The sequence below is a fragment of the Hyla sarda genome, unplaced genomic scaffold, assembly GCF_029499605.1.
Source record: "Hyla sarda isolate aHylSar1 unplaced genomic scaffold, aHylSar1.hap1 scaffold_2067, whole genome shotgun sequence".
In the NCBI taxonomy this organism is placed as follows: domain Eukaryota; kingdom Metazoa; phylum Chordata; class Amphibia; order Anura; family Hylidae; genus Hyla; species Hyla sarda.
In genome coordinates this window covers 24744-44028 of record NW_026608731.1, presented here as the reverse complement: position 1 = coordinate 44028, position 19285 = coordinate 24744, and the positions used below count along the sequence as shown (strand labels likewise).

The 19285-nt window shown below is 45.6% G+C and overlaps 8 non-coding genes across 8 annotated transcripts; all 8 read left to right on the top strand.

The window, feature by feature from the left end:
* Positions 1-1844: 1844 nt before the first annotated feature.
* LOC130318703 (U2 spliceosomal RNA) lies at positions 1845-2035 on the top strand. The gene has a single exon (XR_008865176.1). It is a non-coding gene; the product is annotated as a U2 spliceosomal RNA (small nuclear RNA).
* Positions 2036-4117: 2082 nt separating this feature from the next.
* On the top strand, positions 4118-4308 carry LOC130318699 (U2 spliceosomal RNA). The gene has a single exon (XR_008865172.1). It is a non-coding gene; the product is annotated as a U2 spliceosomal RNA (small nuclear RNA).
* A 2076-nt stretch (positions 4309-6384) lies between these two features.
* Positions 6385-6575, top strand: LOC130318702 (U2 spliceosomal RNA). The gene has a single exon (XR_008865175.1). It is a non-coding gene; the product is annotated as a U2 spliceosomal RNA (small nuclear RNA).
* Positions 6576-8651: 2076 nt separating this feature from the next.
* On the top strand, positions 8652-8842 carry LOC130318701 (U2 spliceosomal RNA). Its single transcript, XR_008865174.1, has one exon. It is a non-coding gene; the product is annotated as a U2 spliceosomal RNA (small nuclear RNA).
* Positions 8843-10921: 2079 nt separating this feature from the next.
* Positions 10922-11112, top strand: LOC130318700 (U2 spliceosomal RNA). The gene has a single exon (XR_008865173.1). It is a non-coding gene; the product is annotated as a U2 spliceosomal RNA (small nuclear RNA).
* A 2086-nt stretch (positions 11113-13198) lies between these two features.
* LOC130318697 (U2 spliceosomal RNA) lies at positions 13199-13389 on the top strand. Its single transcript, XR_008865171.1, has one exon. It is a non-coding gene; the product is annotated as a U2 spliceosomal RNA (small nuclear RNA).
* A 2092-nt stretch (positions 13390-15481) lies between these two features.
* Positions 15482-15672, top strand: LOC130318696 (U2 spliceosomal RNA). Its single transcript, XR_008865170.1, has one exon. It is a non-coding gene; the product is annotated as a U2 spliceosomal RNA (small nuclear RNA).
* Positions 15673-17758: 2086 nt separating this feature from the next.
* Positions 17759-17949, top strand: LOC130318695 (U2 spliceosomal RNA). The gene has a single exon (XR_008865169.1). It is a non-coding gene; the product is annotated as a U2 spliceosomal RNA (small nuclear RNA).
* The last annotated feature ends 1336 nt before the right edge of the window (positions 17950-19285 follow it).

The following is a 19285-nucleotide window of genomic DNA, read 5'->3' as shown; positions in this document are numbered from 1 at the left end:
GTGCAGGTAGGGCATGACATGATAGGCAGCTGCCTTGATAGCGGGTGGGTGCTGAATGTTCCTAATTGACAAAATAAGATTAATGCTTATGAAGAAATATAAAATCTCATCCCTTCCCCAATATCGCGCCACACCCCTACCCCTTAATTCCCTGGTTGAACTTGATGGACATATGTCTTTTTTCGACCGTACTAACTATGTAACTATGTAACATAACATGGGGGGGGTCTCCTGGCTGTTCACACAGGTGTGTCATTGCTGTACATTGACCATGCATTGCTTCTGTGGTATTGCAAAGGCAAAGACAAATGCTTCCAGCCATCCATTGCACTAATGGATTGGTCATCAGCTGGCTGTCTATGTCCCGCATCAATATAGACCAAAGTACAGAGGGTTAGGCTATGCTATTGTGCACCTACCTGATGCATCAGAAGGTGCGAGGCCCTTGCTAAATTCTGTGCACAGACTTTGAGATCTATACTTTAGACTGTATCTAAACCTGCTCCAACATGGACTGACATTCTGGCCTACTTTCAGCCGATGCGACTTGTCTGTCGCTGAACAGTCGCTTTTTATGTATTCAGCACCTATGTATAATGTTGTAAAAATGCTCTAGAAGCTAAAGTCGCAGAAATGTCACACATATTTGGCCTGCAACTTTCTGTGCGACAAATTCAGACAGGAAAAATCAGTATAAATCCTTAGAAAATTATCCCCCAGTGTCTCCATCTGCTGGCGGTATTGAATAAGCATTGCTGCACTGATGGGGTATGCATTAGACGAAAAAAAAGAAGAAAAAGAAGAATAATACGCCCAGAAAAGAGGCGAAAAGGAGAAAAACGTAAAAAAACGTGAAAAAAAAGTAAGAGGAAGAGAAGGGAAAAAAAGGTGGAAATGGGTTTAAAAGTGATTTCGGCGGAGAATATATATATATATATATATATATATATATATATATATATATATATATACGCGCACACACACACATATATATAAACGTATTCTCCGTTGAGATATTGCAGCCGCTGCTGTGTCCAGGCCCAGGAGCCTTAGCACTGTGCTGTGATGTCACTCAATACCACTGACATCACTAGGTGTAAACAACATCTCTCCTTTGCTGTGTATGTGACTATGGAGCTGTTTGGTGATGTCGTCTATTATGGCCTTCATAGAAGCAACAGGAGATTGTTGCATCCATCTAGAACCCTCAGAACTACAGTGCTATGATGTCACTCACTTCCACAGGCCTTGCAGAGTGTAAACAACAACAACCCAGCTTTGTTGTGTATGTAACCATAGGGATTTGTGATGTCACCTAGAACCTTCACAGCAGCGACAGCTTTATGAGGAGCATCAGCACTGCTCTGCCTGAGCAGAACCATCACCGCCATAGGTTGTCAAATAACCCGGATTTAACCCACACAGGTAAGTCCAATGGGGTGCAGGCATGTCCTCTATGCTTACAGCTTCCCGTGGGTGTTGGTTTGATACCGTTTGGGGACAGCCAAGGAGGCATCTGCAGGCAACAAAGGTAGGTGTGTGCTTGTGTGTGTGTTTCCTATGCAGATCCTAAGCCCAGTGTCACATGCAAGTAGGAGGAGTAAGAAGGGTTCCTGGCAAATCCGGGTTATGGATTGCATTTAAAAAGGCCCCGTGGGAGTGCAATGGGCCCCTGTCTTGCTGCTTAGCAATAATGGTATGGGTTTAGGTTCTGCTGTGTGTACTGGTGGTTGACTGCCCCCCAGCCCAGAGTGTGCATGGAAAATTGTCTGGCAGCCTCCCTGACAGCAAGCAGTGATAGTGCCCATGAAGGGGACCTTGTTGGGCCCGCCCCTTTCACGGTTATCGCTTCTCGGCCTTTTGGCTAAGATCAAGTGTAGTATCTGTTCTTATCAGTTTAATATCTGATACGTCCCCTATCTGGGGACCATATATTAAATGGATTTTTGAGAACGGGGGCCGATTTCGAAGCTTGCTTCCGTCGCCCTATGCATTGACCCGATATGGCAGTATCTTCGGGTACAGTGCACCACCCCCTTACAGGGTTAAAAAGAAAGATTCCTACTTTCATTGCTACCTGCTTGCTGGCTAGCCAGCTAGCCAGCCCTGTGGGCCTTGCTGCTGCTGCTGCAGCCAAAAAACAAAAGGTGGTGCTGCTGCTGCTTCTGCTGCTTCTGCTTCTGCTTGTGTCTGGCCGCTGTTGGAGCGTCCAGGCACAGGACTTCTGCTGCTGCTGACTAAATGGCCTCCTTAATTGGATCATTTGAGTAGCCAGCACACCTGTGCAGGTAGGGCATGACATGATAGGCAGCTGCCTTGATAGCGGGTGGGTGCTGAATGTTCCTAATTGACAAAATAAGATTAATGCTTATGAAGAAATATAAAATCTCATCCCTTCCCCAATATCGCGCCACACCCCTACCCCTTAATTCCCTGGTTGAACTTGATGGACATATGTCTTTTTTCGACCGTACTAACTATGTAACTATGTAACATAACATGGGGGGGGTCTCCTGGCTGTTCACACAGGTGTGTCATTGCTGTACATTGACCATGCATTGCTTCTGTGGTATTGCAAAGGCAAAGACAAATGCTTCCAGCCATCCATTGCACTAATGGATTGGTCATCAGCTGGCTGTCTATGTCCCGCATCAATATAGACCAAAGTACAGAGGGTTAGGCTATGCTATTGTGCACCTACCTGATGCATCAGAAGGTGCGAGGCCCTTGCTAAATTCTGTGCACAGACTTTGAGATCTATACTTTAGACTGTATCTAAACCTGCTCCAACATGGACTGACATTCTGGCCTACTTTCAGCCGATGCGACTTGTCTGTCGCTGAACAGTCGCTTTTTATGTATTCAGCACCTATGTATAATGTTGTAAAAATGCTCTAGAAGCTAAAGTCGCAGAAATGTCACACATATTTGGCCTGCAACTTTCTGTGCGACAAATTCAGACAGGAAAAATCAGTATAAATCCTTAGAAAATTATCCCCCAGTGTCTCCATCTGCTGGCGGTATTGAATAAGCATTGCTGCACTGATGGGGTATGCATTAGACGAAAAAAAAGAAGAAAAAGAAGAATAATACGCCCAGAAAAGAGGCGAAAAGGAGAAAAACGTAAAAAAACGTGAAAAAAAAGTAAGAGGAAGAGAAGGGAAAAAAAGGTGGAAATGGGTTTAAAAGTGATTTCGGCGGAGAAATATATATATATATATATATATATATATATATATATATACGCGCACACACACACATATATATAAACGTATTCTCCGTTGAGATATTGCAGCCGCTGCTGTGTCCAGGCCCAGGAGCCTTAGCACTGTGCTGTGATGTCACTCAATACCACTGACATCACTAGGTGTAAACAACATCTCTCCTTTGCTGTGTATGTGACTATGGAGCTGTTTGGTGATGTCGTCTATTATGGCCTTCATAGAAGCAACAGGAGATTGTTGCATCCATCTAGAACCCTCAGAACTACAGTGCTATGATGTCACTCACTTCCACAGGCCTTGCAGAGTGTAAACAACAACAACCCAGCTTTGTTGTGTATGTAACCATAGGGATTTGTGATGTCACCTAGAACCTTCACAGCAGCGACAGCTTTATGAGGAGCATCAGCACTGCTCTGCCTGAGCAGAACCATCACCGCCATAGGTTGTCAAATAACCCGGATTTAACCCACACAGGTAAGTCCAATGGGGTGCAGGCATGTCCTCTATGCTTACAGCTTCCCGTGGGTGTTGGTTTGATACCGTTTGGGGACAGCCAAGGAGGCATCTGCAGGCAACAAAGGTAGGTGTGTGCTTGTGTGTGTGTTTCCTATGCAGATCCTAAGCCCAGTGTCACATGCAAGTAGGAGGAGTAAGAAGGGTTCCTGGCAAATCCGGGTTATGGATTGCATTTAAAAAGGCCCCGTGGGAGTGCAATGGGCCCCTGTCTTGCTGCTTAGCAATAATGGTATGGGTTTAGGTTCTGCTGTGTGTACTGGTGGTTGACTGCCCCCCAGCCCAGAGTGTGCATGGAAAATTGTCTGGCAGCCTCCCTGACAGCAAGCAGTGATAGTGCCCATGAAGGGGACCTTGTTGGGCCCGCCCCTTTCACGGTTATCGCTTCTCGGCCTTTTGGCTAAGATCAAGTGTAGTATCTGTTCTTATCAGTTTAATATCTGATACGTCCCCTATCTGGGGACCATATATTAAATGGATTTTTGAGAACGGGGGCCGATTTCGAAGCTTGCTTCTGTCGCCCTATGCATTGACCCGATATGGCAGTATCTTCGGGTACAGTGCACCACCCCCTTACAGGGTTAAAAAGAAAGATTCCTACTTTCATTGCTACCTGCTTGCTGGCTAGCCAGCTAGCCAGCCCTGTGGGCCTTGCTGCTGCTGCTGCAGCCAAAAAACAAAAGGTGGTGCTTCTGCTGCTTCTGCTTCTGCTTGTGTCTGGCCGCTGTTGGAGCGTCCAGGCACAGGACTTCTGCTGCTGCTGACTAAATGGCCTCCTTAATTGGATCATTTGAGTAGCCAGCACACCTGTGCAGGTAGGGCATGACATGATAGGCAGCTGCCTTGATAGCGGGTGGGTGCTGAATGTTCCTAATTGACAAAATAAGATTAATGCTTATGAAGAAATATAAAATCTCATCCCTTCCCCAATATCGCGCCACACCCCTACCCCTTAATTCCCTGGTTGAACTTGATGGACATATGTCTTTTTTCGACCGTACTAACTATGTAACTATGTAACATAACATGGGGGGGGTCTCCTGGCTGTTCACACAGGTGTGTCATTGCTGTACATTGACCATGCATTGCTTCTGTGGTATTGCAAAGGCAAAGACAAATGCTTCCAGCCATCCATTGCACTAATGGATTGGTCATCAGCTGGCTGTCTATGTCCCGCATCAATATAGACCAAAGTACAGAGGGTTAGGCTATGCTATTGTGCACCTACCTGATGCATCAGAAGGTGCGAGGCCCTTGCTAAATTCTGTGCACAGACTTTGAGATCTATACTTTAGACTGTATCTAAACCTGCTCCAACATGGACTGACATTCTGGCCTACTTTCAGCCGATGCGACTTGTCTGTCGCTGAACAGTCGCTTTTTATGTATTCAGCACCTATGTATAATGTTGTAAAAATGCTCTAGAAGCTAAAGTCGCAGAAATGTCACACATATTTGGCCTGCAACTTTCTGTGCGACAAATTCAGACAGGAAAAATCAGTATAAATCCTTAGAAAATTATCCCCCAGTGTCTCCATCTGCTGGCGGTATTGAATAAGCATTGCTGCACTGATGGGGTATGCATTAGACGAAAAAAAAGAAGAAAAAGAAGAATAATACGCCCAGAAAAGAGGCGAAAAGGAGAAAAACGTAAAAAAACGTGAAAAAAAAGTAAGAGGAAGAGAAGGGAAAAAAAGGTGGAAATGGGTTTAAAAGTGATTTCGGCGGAGAATATATATATATATATATATATATATATATATATATATATATACGCGCACACACACACATATATATAAACGTATTCTCCGTTGAGATATTGCAGCCGCTGCTGTGTCCAGGCCCAGGAGCCTTAGCACTGTGCTGTGATGTCACTCAATACCACTGACATCACTAGGTGTAAACAACATCTCTCCTTTGCTGTGTATGTGACTATGGAGCTGTTTGGTGATGTCGTCTATTATGGCCTTCATAGAAGCAACAGGAGATTGTTGCATCCATCTAGAACCCTCAGAACTACAGTGCTATGATGTCACTCACTTCCACAGGCCTTGCAGAGTGTAAACAACAACAACCCAGCTTTGTTGTGTATGTAACCATAGGGATTTGTGATGTCACCTAGAACCTTCACAGCAGCGACAGCTTTATGAGGAGCATCAGCACTGCTCTGCCTGAGCAGAACCATCACCGCCATAGGTTGTCAAATAACCCGGATTTAACCCACACAGGTAAGTCCAATGGGGTGCAGGCATGTCCTCTATGCTTACAGCTTCCCGTGGGTGTTGGTTTGATACCGTTTGGGGACAGCCAAGGAGGCATCTGCAGGCAACAAAGGTAGGTGTGTGCTTGTGTGTGTGTTTCCTATGCAGATCCTAAGCCCAGTGTCACATGCAAGTAGGAGGAGTAAGAAGGGTTCCTGGCAAATCCGGGTTATGGATTGCATTTAAAAAGGCCCCGTGGGAGTGCAATGGGCCCCTGTCTTGCTGCTTAGCAATAATGGTATGGGTTTAGGTTCTGCTGTGTGTACTGGTGGTTGACTGCCCCCCAGTCCAGAGTGTGCATGGAAAATTGTCTGGCAGCCTCCCTGAAAGCAAGCAGTGATAGTGCCCATGAAGGGGACCTTGTTGGGCCCGCCCCTTTCACGGTTATCGCTTCTCGGCCTTTTGGCTAAGATCAAGTGTAGTATCTGTTCTTATCAGTTTAATATCTGATACGTCCCCTATCTGGGGACCATATATTAAATGGATTTTTGAGAACGGGGGCCGATTTCGAAGCTTGCTTCCGTCGCCCTATGCATTGACCCGATATGGCAGTATCTTCGGGTACAGTGCACCACCCCCTTACAGGGTTAAAAAGAAAGATTCCTACTTTCATTGCTACCTGCTTGCTGGCTAGCCAGCTAGCCAGCCCTGTGGGCCTTGCTGCTGCTGCTGCAGCCAAAAAACAAAAGGTGGTGCTTCTGCTGCTTCTGCTTCTGCTTGTGTCTGGCCGCTGTTGGAGCGTCCAGGCACAGGACTTCTGCTGCTGCTGACTAAATGGCCTCCTTAATTGGATCATTTGAGTAGCCAGCACACCAGTGCAGGTAGGGCATGACATGATAGGCAGCTGCCTTGATAGCGGGTGGGTGCTGAATGTTCCTAATTGACAAAATAAGATTAATGCTTATGAAGAAATATAAAATCTCATCCCTTCCCCAATATCGCGCCACACCCCTACCCCTTAATTCCCTGGTTGAACTTGATGGACATATGTCTTTTTTCGACCGTACTAACTATGTAACTATGTAACATAACATGGGGGGGGTCTCCTGGCTGTTCACACAGGTGTGTCATTGCTGTACATTGACCATGCATTGCTTCTGTGGTATTGCAAAGGCAAAGACAAATGCTTCCAGCCATCCATTGCACTAATGGATTGGTCATCAGCTGGCTGTCTATGTCCCGCATCAATATAGACCAAAGTACAGAGGGTTAGGCTATGCTATTGTGCACCTACCTGATGCATCAGAAGGTGCGAGGCCCTTGCTAAATTCTGTGCACAGACTTTGAGATCTATACTTTAGACTGTATCTAAACCTGCTCCAACATGGACTGACATTCTGGCCTACTTTCAGCCGATGCGACTTGTCTGTCGCTGAACAGTCGCTTTTTATGTATTCAGCACCTATGTATAATGTTGTAAAAATGCTCTAGAAGCTAAAGTCGCAGAAATGTCACACATATTTGGCCTGCAACTTTCTGTGCGACAAATTCAGACAGGAAAAATCAGTATAAATCCTTAGAAAATTATCCCCCAGTGTCTCCATCTGCTGGCGGTATTGAATAAGCATTGCTGCACTGATGGGGTATGCATTAGACGAAAAAAAAGAAGAAAAAGAAGAATAATACGCCCAGAAAAGAGGCGAAAAGGAGAAAAACGTAAAAAAACGTGAAAAAAAAGTAAGAGGAAGAGAAGGGAAAAAAAGGTGGAAATGGGTTTAAAAGTGATTTCGGCGGAGAATATATATATATATATATATATATATATATATATATATATATACGCGCACACACACACATATATATAAACGTATTCTCCGTTGAGATATTGCAGCCGCTGCTGTGTCCAGGCCCAGGAGCCTTAGCACTGTGCTGTGATGTCACTCAATACCACTGACATCACTAGGTGTAAACAACATCTCTCCTTTGCTGTGTATGTGACTATGGAGCTGTTTGGTGATGTCGTCTATTATGGCCTTCATAGAAGCAACAGGAGATTGTTGCATCCATCTAGAACCCTCAGAACTACAGTGCTATGATGTCACTCACTTCCACAGGCCTTGCAGAGTGTAAACAACAACAACCCAGCTTTGTTGTGTATGTAACCATAGGGATTTGTGATGTCACCTAGAACCTTCACAGCAGCGACAGCTTTATGAGGAGCATCAGCACTGCTCTGCCTGAGCAGAACCATCACCGCCATAGGTTGTCAAATAACCCGGATTTAACCCACACAGGTAAGTCCAATGGGGTGCAGGCATGTCCTCTATGCTTACAGCTTCCCGTGGGTGTTGGTTTGATACCGTTTGGGGACAGCCAAGGAGGCATCTGCAGGCAACAAAGGTAGGTGTGTGCTTGTGTGTGTGTTTCCTATGCAGATCCTAAGCCCAGTGTCACATGCAAGTAGGAGGAGTAAGAAGGGTTCCTGGCAAATCCGGGTTATGGATTGCATTTAAAAAGGCCCCGTGGGAGTGCAATGGGCCCCTGTCTTGCTGCTTAGCAATAATGGTATGGGTTTAGGTTCTGCTGTGTGTACTGGTGGTTGACTGCCCCCCAGTCCAGAGTGTGCATGGAAAATTGTCTGGCAGCCTCCCTGACAGCAAGCAGTGATAGTGCCCATGAAGGGGACCTTGTTGGGCCCGCCCCTTTCACGGTTATCGCTTCTCGGCCTTTTGGCTAAGATCAAGTGTAGTATCTGTTCTTATCAGTTTAATATCTGATACGTCCCCTATCTGGGGACCATATATTAAATGGATTTTTGAGAACGGGGGCCGATTTCGAAGCTTGCTTCCGTCGCCCTATGCATTGACCCGATATGGCAGTATCTTCGGGTACAGTGCACCACCCCCTTACAGGGTTAAAAAGAAAGATTCCTACTTTCATTGCTACCTGCTTGCTGGCTAGCCAGCTAGCCAGCCCTGTGGGCCTTGCTGCTGCTGCTGCAGCCAAAAAACAAAAGGTGGTGCTTCTGCTGCTTCTGCTTCTGCTTGTGTCTGGCCGCTGTTGGAGCGTCCAGGCACAGGACTTCTGCTGCTGCTGACTAAATGGCCTCCTTAATTGGATCATTTGAGTAGCCAGCACACCTGTGCAGGTAGGGCATGACATGATAGGCAGCTGCCTTGATAGCGGGTGGGTGCTGAATGTTCCTAATTGACAAAATAAGATTAATGCTTATGAAGAAATATAAAATCTCATCCCTTCCCCAATATCGCGCCACACCCCTACCCCTTAATTCCCTGGTTGAACTTGATGGACATATGTCTTTTTTCGACCGTACTAACTATGTAACTATGTAACATAACATGGGGGGGGTCTCCTGGCTGTTCACACAGGTGTGTCATTGCTGTACATTGACCATGCATTGCTTCTGTGGTATTGCAAAGGCAAAGACAAATGCTTCCAGCCATCCATTGCACTAATGGATTGGTCATCAGCTGGCTGTCTATGTCCCGCATCAATATAGACCAAAGTACAGAGGGTTAGGCTATGCTATTGTGCACCTACCTGATGCATCAGAAGGTGCGAGGCCCTTGCTAAATTCTGTGCACAGACTTTGAGATCTATACTTTAGACTGTATCTAAACCTGCTCCAACATGGACTGACATTCTGGCCTACTTTCAGCCGATGCGACTTGTCTGTCGCTGAACAGTCGCTTTTTATGTATTCAGCACCTATGTATAATGTTGTAAAAATGCTCTAGAAGCTAAAGTCGCAGAAATGTCACACATATTTGGCCTGCAACTTTCTGTGCGACAAATTCAGACAGGAAAAATCAGTATAAATCCTTAGAAAATTATCCCCCAGTGTCTCCATCTGCTGGCGGTATTGAATAAGCATTGCTGCACTGATGGGGTATGCATTAGACGAAAAAAAAGAAGAAAAAGAAGAATAATACGCCCAGAAAAGAGGCGAAAAGGAGAAAAACGTAAAAAAACGTGAAAAAAAAGTAAGAGGAAGAGAAGGGAAAAAAAGGTGGAAATGGGTTTAAAAGTGATTTCGGCGGAGATATATATATATATATATATATATATATATATATATATATATATATATGCGCACACACACACATATATATAAACGTATTCTCCGTTGAGATATTGCAGCCGCTGCTGTGTCCAGGCCCAGGAGCCTTAGCACTGTGCTGTGATGTCACTCAATACCACTGACATCACTAGGTGTAAACAACATCTCTCCTTTGCTGTGTATGTGACTATGGAGCTGTTTGGTGATGTCGTCTATTATGGCCTTCATAGAAGCAACAGGAGATTGTTGCATCCATCTAGAACCCTCAGAACTACAGTGCTATGATGTCACTCACTTCCACAGGCCTTGCAGAGTGTAAACAACAACAACCCAGCTTTGTTGTGTATGTAACCATAGGGATTTGTGATGTCACCTAGAACCTTCACAGCAGCGACAGCTTTATGAGGAGCATCAGCACTGCTCTGCCTGAGCAGAACCATCACCGCCATAGGTTGTCAAATAACCCGGATTTAACCCACACAGGTAAGTCCAATGGGGTGCAGGCATGTCCTCTATGCTTACAGCTTCCCGTGGGTGTTGGTTTGATACCGTTTGGGGACAGCCAAGGAGGCATCTGCAGGCAACAAAGGTAGGTGTGTGCTTGTGTGTGTGTTTCCTATGCAGATCCTAAGCCCAGTGTCACATGCAAGTAGGAGGAGTAAGAAGGGTTCCTGGCAAATCCGGGTTATGGATTGCATTTAAAAAGGCCCCGTGGGAGTGCAATGGGCCCCTGTCTTGCTGCTTAGCAATAATGGTATGGGTTTAGGTTCTGCTGTGTGTACTGGTGGTTGACTGCCCCCCAGCCCAGAGTGTGCATGGAAAATTGTCTGGCAGCCTCCCTGACAGCAAGCAGTGATAGTGCCCATGAAGGGGACCTTGTTGGGCCCGCCCCTTTCACGGTTATCGCTTCTCGGCCTTTTGGCTAAGATCAAGTGTAGTATCTGTTCTTATCAGTTTAATATCTGATACGTCCCCTATCTGGGGACCATATATTAAATGGATTTTTGAGAACGGGGGCCGATTTCGAAGCTTGCTTCCGTCGCCCTATGCATTGACCCGATATGGCAGTATCTTCGGGTACAGTGCACCACCCCCTTACAGGGTTAAAAAGAAAGATTCCTACTTTCATTGCTACCTGCTTGCTGGCTAGCCAGCTAGCCAGCCCTGTGGGCCTTGCTGCTGCTGCTGCAGCCAAAAAACAAAAGGTGGTGCTGCTGCTGCTTCTGCTGCTTCTGCTTCTGCTTGTGTCTGGCCGCTGTTGGAGCGTCCAGGCACAGGACTTCTGCTGCTGCTGACTAAATGGCCTCCTTAATTGGATCATTTGAGTAGCCAGCACACCTGTGCAGGTAGGGCATGACATGATAGGCAGCTGCCTTGATAGCGGGTGGGTGCTGAATGTTCCTAATTGACAAAATAAGATTAATGCTTATGAAGAAATATAAAATCTCATCCCTTCCCCAATATCGCGCCACACCCCTACCCCTTAATTCCCTGGTTGAACTTGATGGACATATGTCTTTTTTCGACCGTACTAACTATGTAACTATGTAACATAACATGGGGGGGGTCTCCTGGCTGTTCACACAGGTGTGTCATTGCTGTACATTGACCATGCATTGCTTCTGTGGTATTGCAAAGGCAAAGACAAATGCTTCCAGCCATCCATTGCACTAATGGATTGGTCATCAGCTGGCTGTCTATGTCCCGCATCAATATAGACCAAAGTACAGAGGGTTAGGCTATGCTATTGTGCACCTACCTGATGCATCAGAAGGTGCGAGGCCCTTGCTAAATTCTGTGCACAGACTTTGAGATCTATACTTTAGACTGTATCTAAACCTGCTCCAACATGGACTGACATTCTGGCCTACTTTCAGCCGATGCGACTTGTCTGTCGCTGAACAGTCGCTTTTTATGTATTCAGCACCTATGTATAATGTTGTAAAAATGCTCTAGAAGCTAAAGTCGCAGAAATGTCACACATATTTGGCCTGCAACTTTCTGTGCGACAAATTCAGACAGGAAAAATCAGTATAAATCCTTAGAAAATTATCCCCCAGTGTCTCCATCTGCTGGCGGTATTGAATAAGCATTGCTGCACTGATGGGGTATGCATTAGACGAAAAAAAAGAAGAAAAAGAAGAATAATACGCCCAGAAAAGAGGCGAAAAGGAGAAAAACGTAAAAAAACGTGAAAAAAAAGTAAGAGGAAGAGAAGGGAAAAAAAGGTGGAAATGGGTTTAAAAGTGATTTCGGCGGAGAAATATATATATATATATATATATATATATATATATATATATATACGCGCACACACACACATATATATAAACGTATTCTCCGTTGAGATATTGCAGCCGCTGCTGTGTCCAGGCCCAGGAGCCTTAGCACTGTGCTGTGATGTCACTCAATACCACTGACATCACTAGGTGTAAACAACATCTCTCCTTTGCTGTGTATGTGACTATGGAGCTGTTTGGTGATGTCGTCTATTATGGCCTTCATAGAAGCAACAGGAGATTGTTGCATCCATCTAGAACCCTCAGAACTACAGTGCTATGATGTCACTCACTTCCACAGGCCTTGCAGAGTGTAAACAACAACAACCCAGCTTTGTTGTGTATGTAACCATAGGGATTTGTGATGTCACCTAGAACCTTCACAGCAGCGACAGCTTTATGAGGAGCATCAGCACTGCTCTGCCTGAGCAGAACCATCACCGCCATAGGTTGTCAAATAACCCGGATTTAACCCACACAGGTAAGTCCAATGGGGTGCAGGCATGTCCTCTATGCTTACAGCTTCCCGTGGGTGTTGGTTTGATACCGTTTGGGGACAGCCAAGGAGGCATCTGCAGGCAACAAAGGTAGGTGTGTGCTTGTGTGTGTGTTTCCTATGCAGATCCTAAGCCCAGTGTCACATGCAAGTAGGAGGAGTAAGAAGGGTTCCTGGCAAATCCGGGTTATGGATTGCATTTAAAAAGGCCCCGTGGGAGTGCAATGGGCCCCTGTCTTGCTGCTTAGCAATAATGGTATGGGTTTAGGTTCTGCTGTGTGTACTGGTGGTTGACTGCCCCCCAGCCCAGAGTGTGCATGGAAAATTGTCTGGCAGCCTCCCTGACAGCAAGCAGTGATAGTGCCCATGAAGGGGACCTTGTTGGGCCCGCCCCTTTCACGGTTATCGCTTCTCGGCCTTTTGGCTAAGATCAAGTGTAGTATCTGTTCTTATCAGTTTAATATCTGATACGTCCCCTATCTGGGGACCATATATTAAATGGATTTTTGAGAACGGGGGCCGATTTCGAAGCTTGCTTCCGTCGCCCTATGCATTGACCCGATATGGCAGTATCTTCGGGTACAGTGCACCACCCCCTTACAGGGTTAAAAAGAAAGATTCCTACTTTCATTGCTACCTGCTTGCTGGCTAGCCAGCTAGCCAGCCCTGTGGGCCTTGCTGCTGCTGCTGCAGCCAAAAAACAAAAGGTGGTGCTGCTGCTGCTTCTGCTGCTTCTGCTTCTGCTTGTGTCTGGCCGCTGTTGGAGCGTCCAGGCACAGGACTTCTGCTGCTGCTGACTAAATGGCCTCCTTAATTGGATCATTTGAGTAGCCAGCACACCTGTGCAGGTAGGGCATGACATGATAGGCAGCTGCCTTGATAGCGGGTGGGTGCTGAATGTTCCTAATTGACAAAATAAGATTAATGCTTATGAAGAAATATAAAATCTCATCCCTTCCCCAATATCGCGCCACACCCCTACCCCTTAATTCCCTGGTTGAACTTGATGGACATATGTCTTTTTTCGACCGTACTAACTATGTAACTATGTAACATAACATGGGGGGGGTCTCCTGGCTGTTCACACAGGTGTGTCATTGCTGTACATTGACCATGCATTGCTTCTGTGGTATTGCAAAGGCAAAGACAAATGCTTCCAGCCATCCATTGCACTAATGGATTGGTCATCAGCTGGCTGTCTATGTCCCGCATCAATATAGACCAAAGTACAGAGGGTTAGGCTATGCTATTGTGCACCTACCTGATGCATCAGAAGGTGCGAGGCCCTTGCTAAATTCTGTGCACAGACTTTGAGATCTATACTTTAGACTGTATCTAAACCTGCTCCAACATGGACTGACATTCTGGCCTACTTTCAGCCGATGCGACTTGTCTGTCGCTGAACAGTCGCTTTTTATGTATTCAGCACCTATGTATAATGTTGTAAAAATGCTCTAGAAGCTAAAGTCGCAGAAATGTCACACATATTTGGCCTGCAACTTTCTGTGCGACAAATTCAGACAGGAAAAATCAGTATAAATCCTTAGAAAATTATCCCCCAGTGTCTCCATCTGCTGGCGGTATTGAATAAGCATTGCTGCACTGATGGGGTATGCATTAGACGAAAAAAAAGAAGAAAAAGAAGAATAATACGCCCAGAAAAGAGGCGAAAAGGAGAAAAACGTAAAAAAACGTGAAAAAAAAGTAAGAGGAAGAGAAGGGAAAAAAAGGTGGAAATGGGTTTAAAAGTGATTTCGGCGGAGAAATATATATATATATATATATATATATATATATATATATATATATATATACGCGCACACACACACATATATATAAACGTATTCTCCGTTGAGATATTGCAGCCGCTGCTGTGTCCAGGCCCAGGAGCCTTAGCACTGTGCTGTGATGTCACTCAATACCACTGACATCACTAGGTGTAAACAACATCTCTCCTTTGCTGTGTATGTGACTATGGAGCTGTTTGGTGATGTCGTCTATTATGGCCTTCATAGAAGCAACAGGAGATTGTTGCATCCATCTAGAACCCTCAGAACTACAGTGCTATGATGTCACTCACTTCCACAGGCCTTGCAGAGTGTAAACAACAACAACCCAGCTTTGTTGTGTATGTAACCATAGGGATTTGTGATGTCACCTAGAACCTTCACAGCAGCGACAGCTTTATGAGGAGCATCAGCACTGCTCTGCCTGAGCAGAACCATCACCGCCATAGGTTGTCAAATAACCCGGATTTAACCCACACAGGTAAGTCCAATGGGGTGCAGGCATGTCCTCTATGCTTACAGCTTCCCGTGGGTGTTGGTTTGATACCGTTTGGGGACAGCCAAGGAGGCATCTGCAGGCAACAAAGGTAGGTGTGTGCTTGTGTGTGTGTTTCCTATGCAGATCCTAAGCCCAGTGTCACATGCAAGTAGGAGGAGTAAGAAGGGTTCCTGGCAAATCCGGGTTATGGATTGCATTTAAAAAGGCCCCGTGGGAGTGCAATGGGCCCCTGTCTTGCTGCTTAGCAATAATGGTATGGGTTTAGGTTCTGCTGTGTGTACTGGTGGTTGACTGCCCCCCAGCCCAGAGTGTGCATGGAAAATTGTCTGGCAGCCTCCCTGACAGCAAGCAGTGATAGTGCCCATGAAGGGGACCTTGTTGGGCCCGCCCCTTTCACGGTTATCGCTTCTCGGCCTTTTGGCTAAGATCAAGTGTAGTATCTGTTCTTATCAGTTTAATATCTGATACGTCCCCTATCTGGGGACCATATATTAAATGGATTTTTGAGAACGGGGGCCGATTTCGAAGCTTGCTTCCGTCGCCCTATGCATTGACCCGATATGGCAGTATCTTCGGGTACAGTGCACCACCCCCTTACAGGGTTAAAAAGAAAGATTCCTACTTTCATTGCTACCTGCTTGCTGGCTAGCCAGCTAGCCAGCCCTGTGGGCCTTGCTGCTGCTGCTGCAGCCAAAAAACAAAAGGTGGTGCTGCTGCTGCTTCTGCTGCTTCTGCTTCTGCTTGTGTCTGGCCGCTGTTGGAGCGTCCAGGCACAGGACTTCTGCTGCTGCTGACTAAATGGCCTCCTTAATTGGATCATTTGAGTAGCCAGCACACCTGTGCAGGTAGGGCATGACATGATAGGCAGCTGCCTTGATAGCGGGTGGGTGCTGAATGTTCCTAATTGACAAAATAAGATTAATGCTTATGAAGAAATATAAAATCTCATCCCTTCCCCAATATCGCGCCACACCCCTACCCCTTAATTCCCTGGTTGAACTTGATGGACATATGTCTTTTTTCGACCGTACTAACTATGTAACTATGTAACATAACATGGGGGGGGTCTCCTGGCTGTTCACACAGGTGTGTCATTGCTGTACATTGACCATGCATTGCTTCTGTGGTATTGCAAAGGCAAAGACAAATGCTTCCAGCCATCCATTGCACTAATGGATTGGTCATCAGCTGGCTGTCTATGTCCCGCATCAATATAGACCAAAGAACAGAGGGTTAGGCTATGCTATTGTGCACCTACCTGATGCATCAGAAGGTGCGAGGCCCTTGCTAAATTCTGTGCACAGACTTTGAGATCTATACTTTAGACTGTATCTAAACCTGCTCCAACATGGACTGACATTCTGGCCTACTTTCAGCCGATGCGACTTGTCTGTCGCTGAACAGTCGCTTTTTATGTATTCAGCACCTATGTATAATGTTGTAAAAATGCTCTAGAAGCTAAAGTCGCAGAAATGTCACACATATTTGGCCTGCAACTTTCTGTGCGACAAATTCAGACAGGAAAAATCAGTATAAATCCTTAGAAAATTATCCCCCAGTGTCTCCATCTGCTGGCGGTATTGAATAAGCATTGCTGCACTGATGGGGTATGCATTAGACGAAAAAAAAGAAGAAAAAGAAGAATAATACGCCCAGAAAAGAGGCGAAAAGGAGAAAAACGTAAAAAAACGTGAAAAAAAAGTAAGAGGAAGAGAAGGGAAAAAAAGGTGGAAATGGGTTTAAAAGTGATTTCGGCGGAGAAATATATATATATATATATATATATATATATATATATATATATACGCGCACACACACACATATATATAAACGTATTCTCCGTTGAGATATTGCAGCCGCTGCTGTGTCCAGGCCCAGGAGCCTTAGCACTGTGCTGTGATGTCACTCAATACCACTGACATCACTAGGTGTAAACAACATCTCTCCTTTGCTGTGTATGTGACTATGGAGCTGTTTGGTGATGTCGTCTATTATGGCCTTCATAGAAGCAACAGGAGATTGTTGCATCCATCTAGAACCCTCAGAACTACAGTGCTATGATGTCACTCACTTCCACAGGCCTTGCAGAGTGTAAACAACAACAACCCAGCTTTGTTGTGTATGTAACCATAGGGATTTGTGATGTCACCTAGAACCTTCACAGCAGCGACAGCTTTATGAGGAGCATCAGCACTGCTCTGCCTGAGCAGAACCATCACCGCCATAGGTTGTCAAATAACCCGGATTTAACCCACACAGGTAAGTCCAATGGGGTGCAGGCATGTCCTCTATGCTTACAGCTTCCCGTGGGTGTTGGTTTGATACCGTTTGGGGACAGCCAAGGAGGCATCTGCAGGCAACAAAGGTAGGTGTGTGCTTGTGTGTGTGTTTCCTATGCAGATCCTAAGCCCAGTGTCACATGCAAGTAGGAGGAGTAAGAAGGGTTCCTGGCAAATCCGGGTTATGGATTGCATTTAAAAAGGCCCCGTGGGAGTGCAATGGGCCCCTGTCTTGCTGCTTAGCAATAATGGTATGGGTTTAGGTTCTGCTGTGTGTACTGGTGGTTGACTGCCCCCCAGCCCAGAGTGTGCATGGAAAATTGTCTGGCAGCCTCCCTGACAGCAAGCAGTGATAGTGCCCATGAAGGGGACCTTGTTGGGCCCGCCCCTTTCACGGTTATCGCTTCTCGGCCTTTTGGCTAAGATCAAGTGTAGTATCTGTTCTTATCAGTTTAATATCTGATACGTCCCCTATCTGGGGACCATATATTAAATGGATTTTTGAGAACGGGGGCCGATTTCGAAGCTTGCTTCCGTCGCCCTATGCATTGACCCGATATGGCAGTATCTTCGGGTACAGTGCACCACCCCCTTACAGGGTTAAAAAGAAAGATTCCTACTTTCATTGCTACCTGCTTGCTGGCTAGCCAGCTAGCCAGCCCTGTGGGCCTTGCTGCTGCTGCTGCAGCCAAAAAACAAAAGGTGGTGCTGCTGCTGCTTCTGCTGCTTCTGCTTCTGCTTGTGTCTGGCCGCTGTTGGAGCGTCCAGGCACAGGACTTCTGCTGCTGCTGACTAAATGGCCTCCTTAATTGGATCATTTGAGTAGCCAGCACACCTGTGCAGGTAGGGCATGACATGATAGGCAGCTGCCTTGATAGCGGGTGGGTGCTGAATGTTCCTAATTGACAAAATAAGATTAATGCTTATGAAGAAATATAAAATCTCATCCCTTCCCCAATATCGCGCCACACCCCTACCCCTTAATTCCCTGGTTGAACTTGATGGACATATGTCTTTTTTCGACCGTACTAACTATGTAACTATGTAACATAACATGGGGGGGGTCTCCTGGCTGTTCACACAGGTGTGTCATTGCTGTACATTGACCATGCATTGCTTCTGTGGTATTGCAAAGGCAAAGACAAATGCTTCCAGCCATCCATTGCACTAATGGATTGGTCATCAGCTGGCTGTCTATGTCCCGCATCAATATAGACCAAAGTACAGAGGGTTAGGCTATGCTATTGTGCACCTACCTGATGCATCAGAAGGTGCGAGGCCCTTGCTAAATTCTGTGCACAGACTTTGAGATCTATACTTTAGACTGTATCTAAACCTGCTCCAACATGGACTGACATTCTGGCCTACTTTCAGCCGATGCGACTTGTCTGTCGCTGAACAGTCGCTTTTTATGTATTCAGCACCTATGTATAATGTTGTAAAAATGCTCTAGAAGCTAAAGTCGCAGAAATGTCACACATATTTGGCCTGCAACTTTCTGTGCGACAAATTCAGACAGGAAAAATCAGTATAAATCCTTAGAAAATTATCCCCCAGTGTCTCCATCTGCTGGCGGTATTGAATAAGCATTGCTGCACTGATGGGGTATGCATTAGACGAAAAAAAAGAAGAAAAAGAAGAATAATACGCCCAGAAAAGAGGCGAAAAGGAGAAAAACGTAAAAAAACGTGAAAAAAAAGTAAGAGGAAGAGAAGGGAAAAAAAGGTGGAAATGGGTTTAAAAGTGATTTCGGCGGAGAAATATATATATATATATATATATATATATATATATATATATATATATACGCGCACACACACACATATATATAAACGTATTCTCCGTTGAGATATTGCAGCCGCTGCTGTGTCCAGGCCCAGGAGCCTTAGCACTGTGCTGTGATGTCACTCAATACCACTGACATCA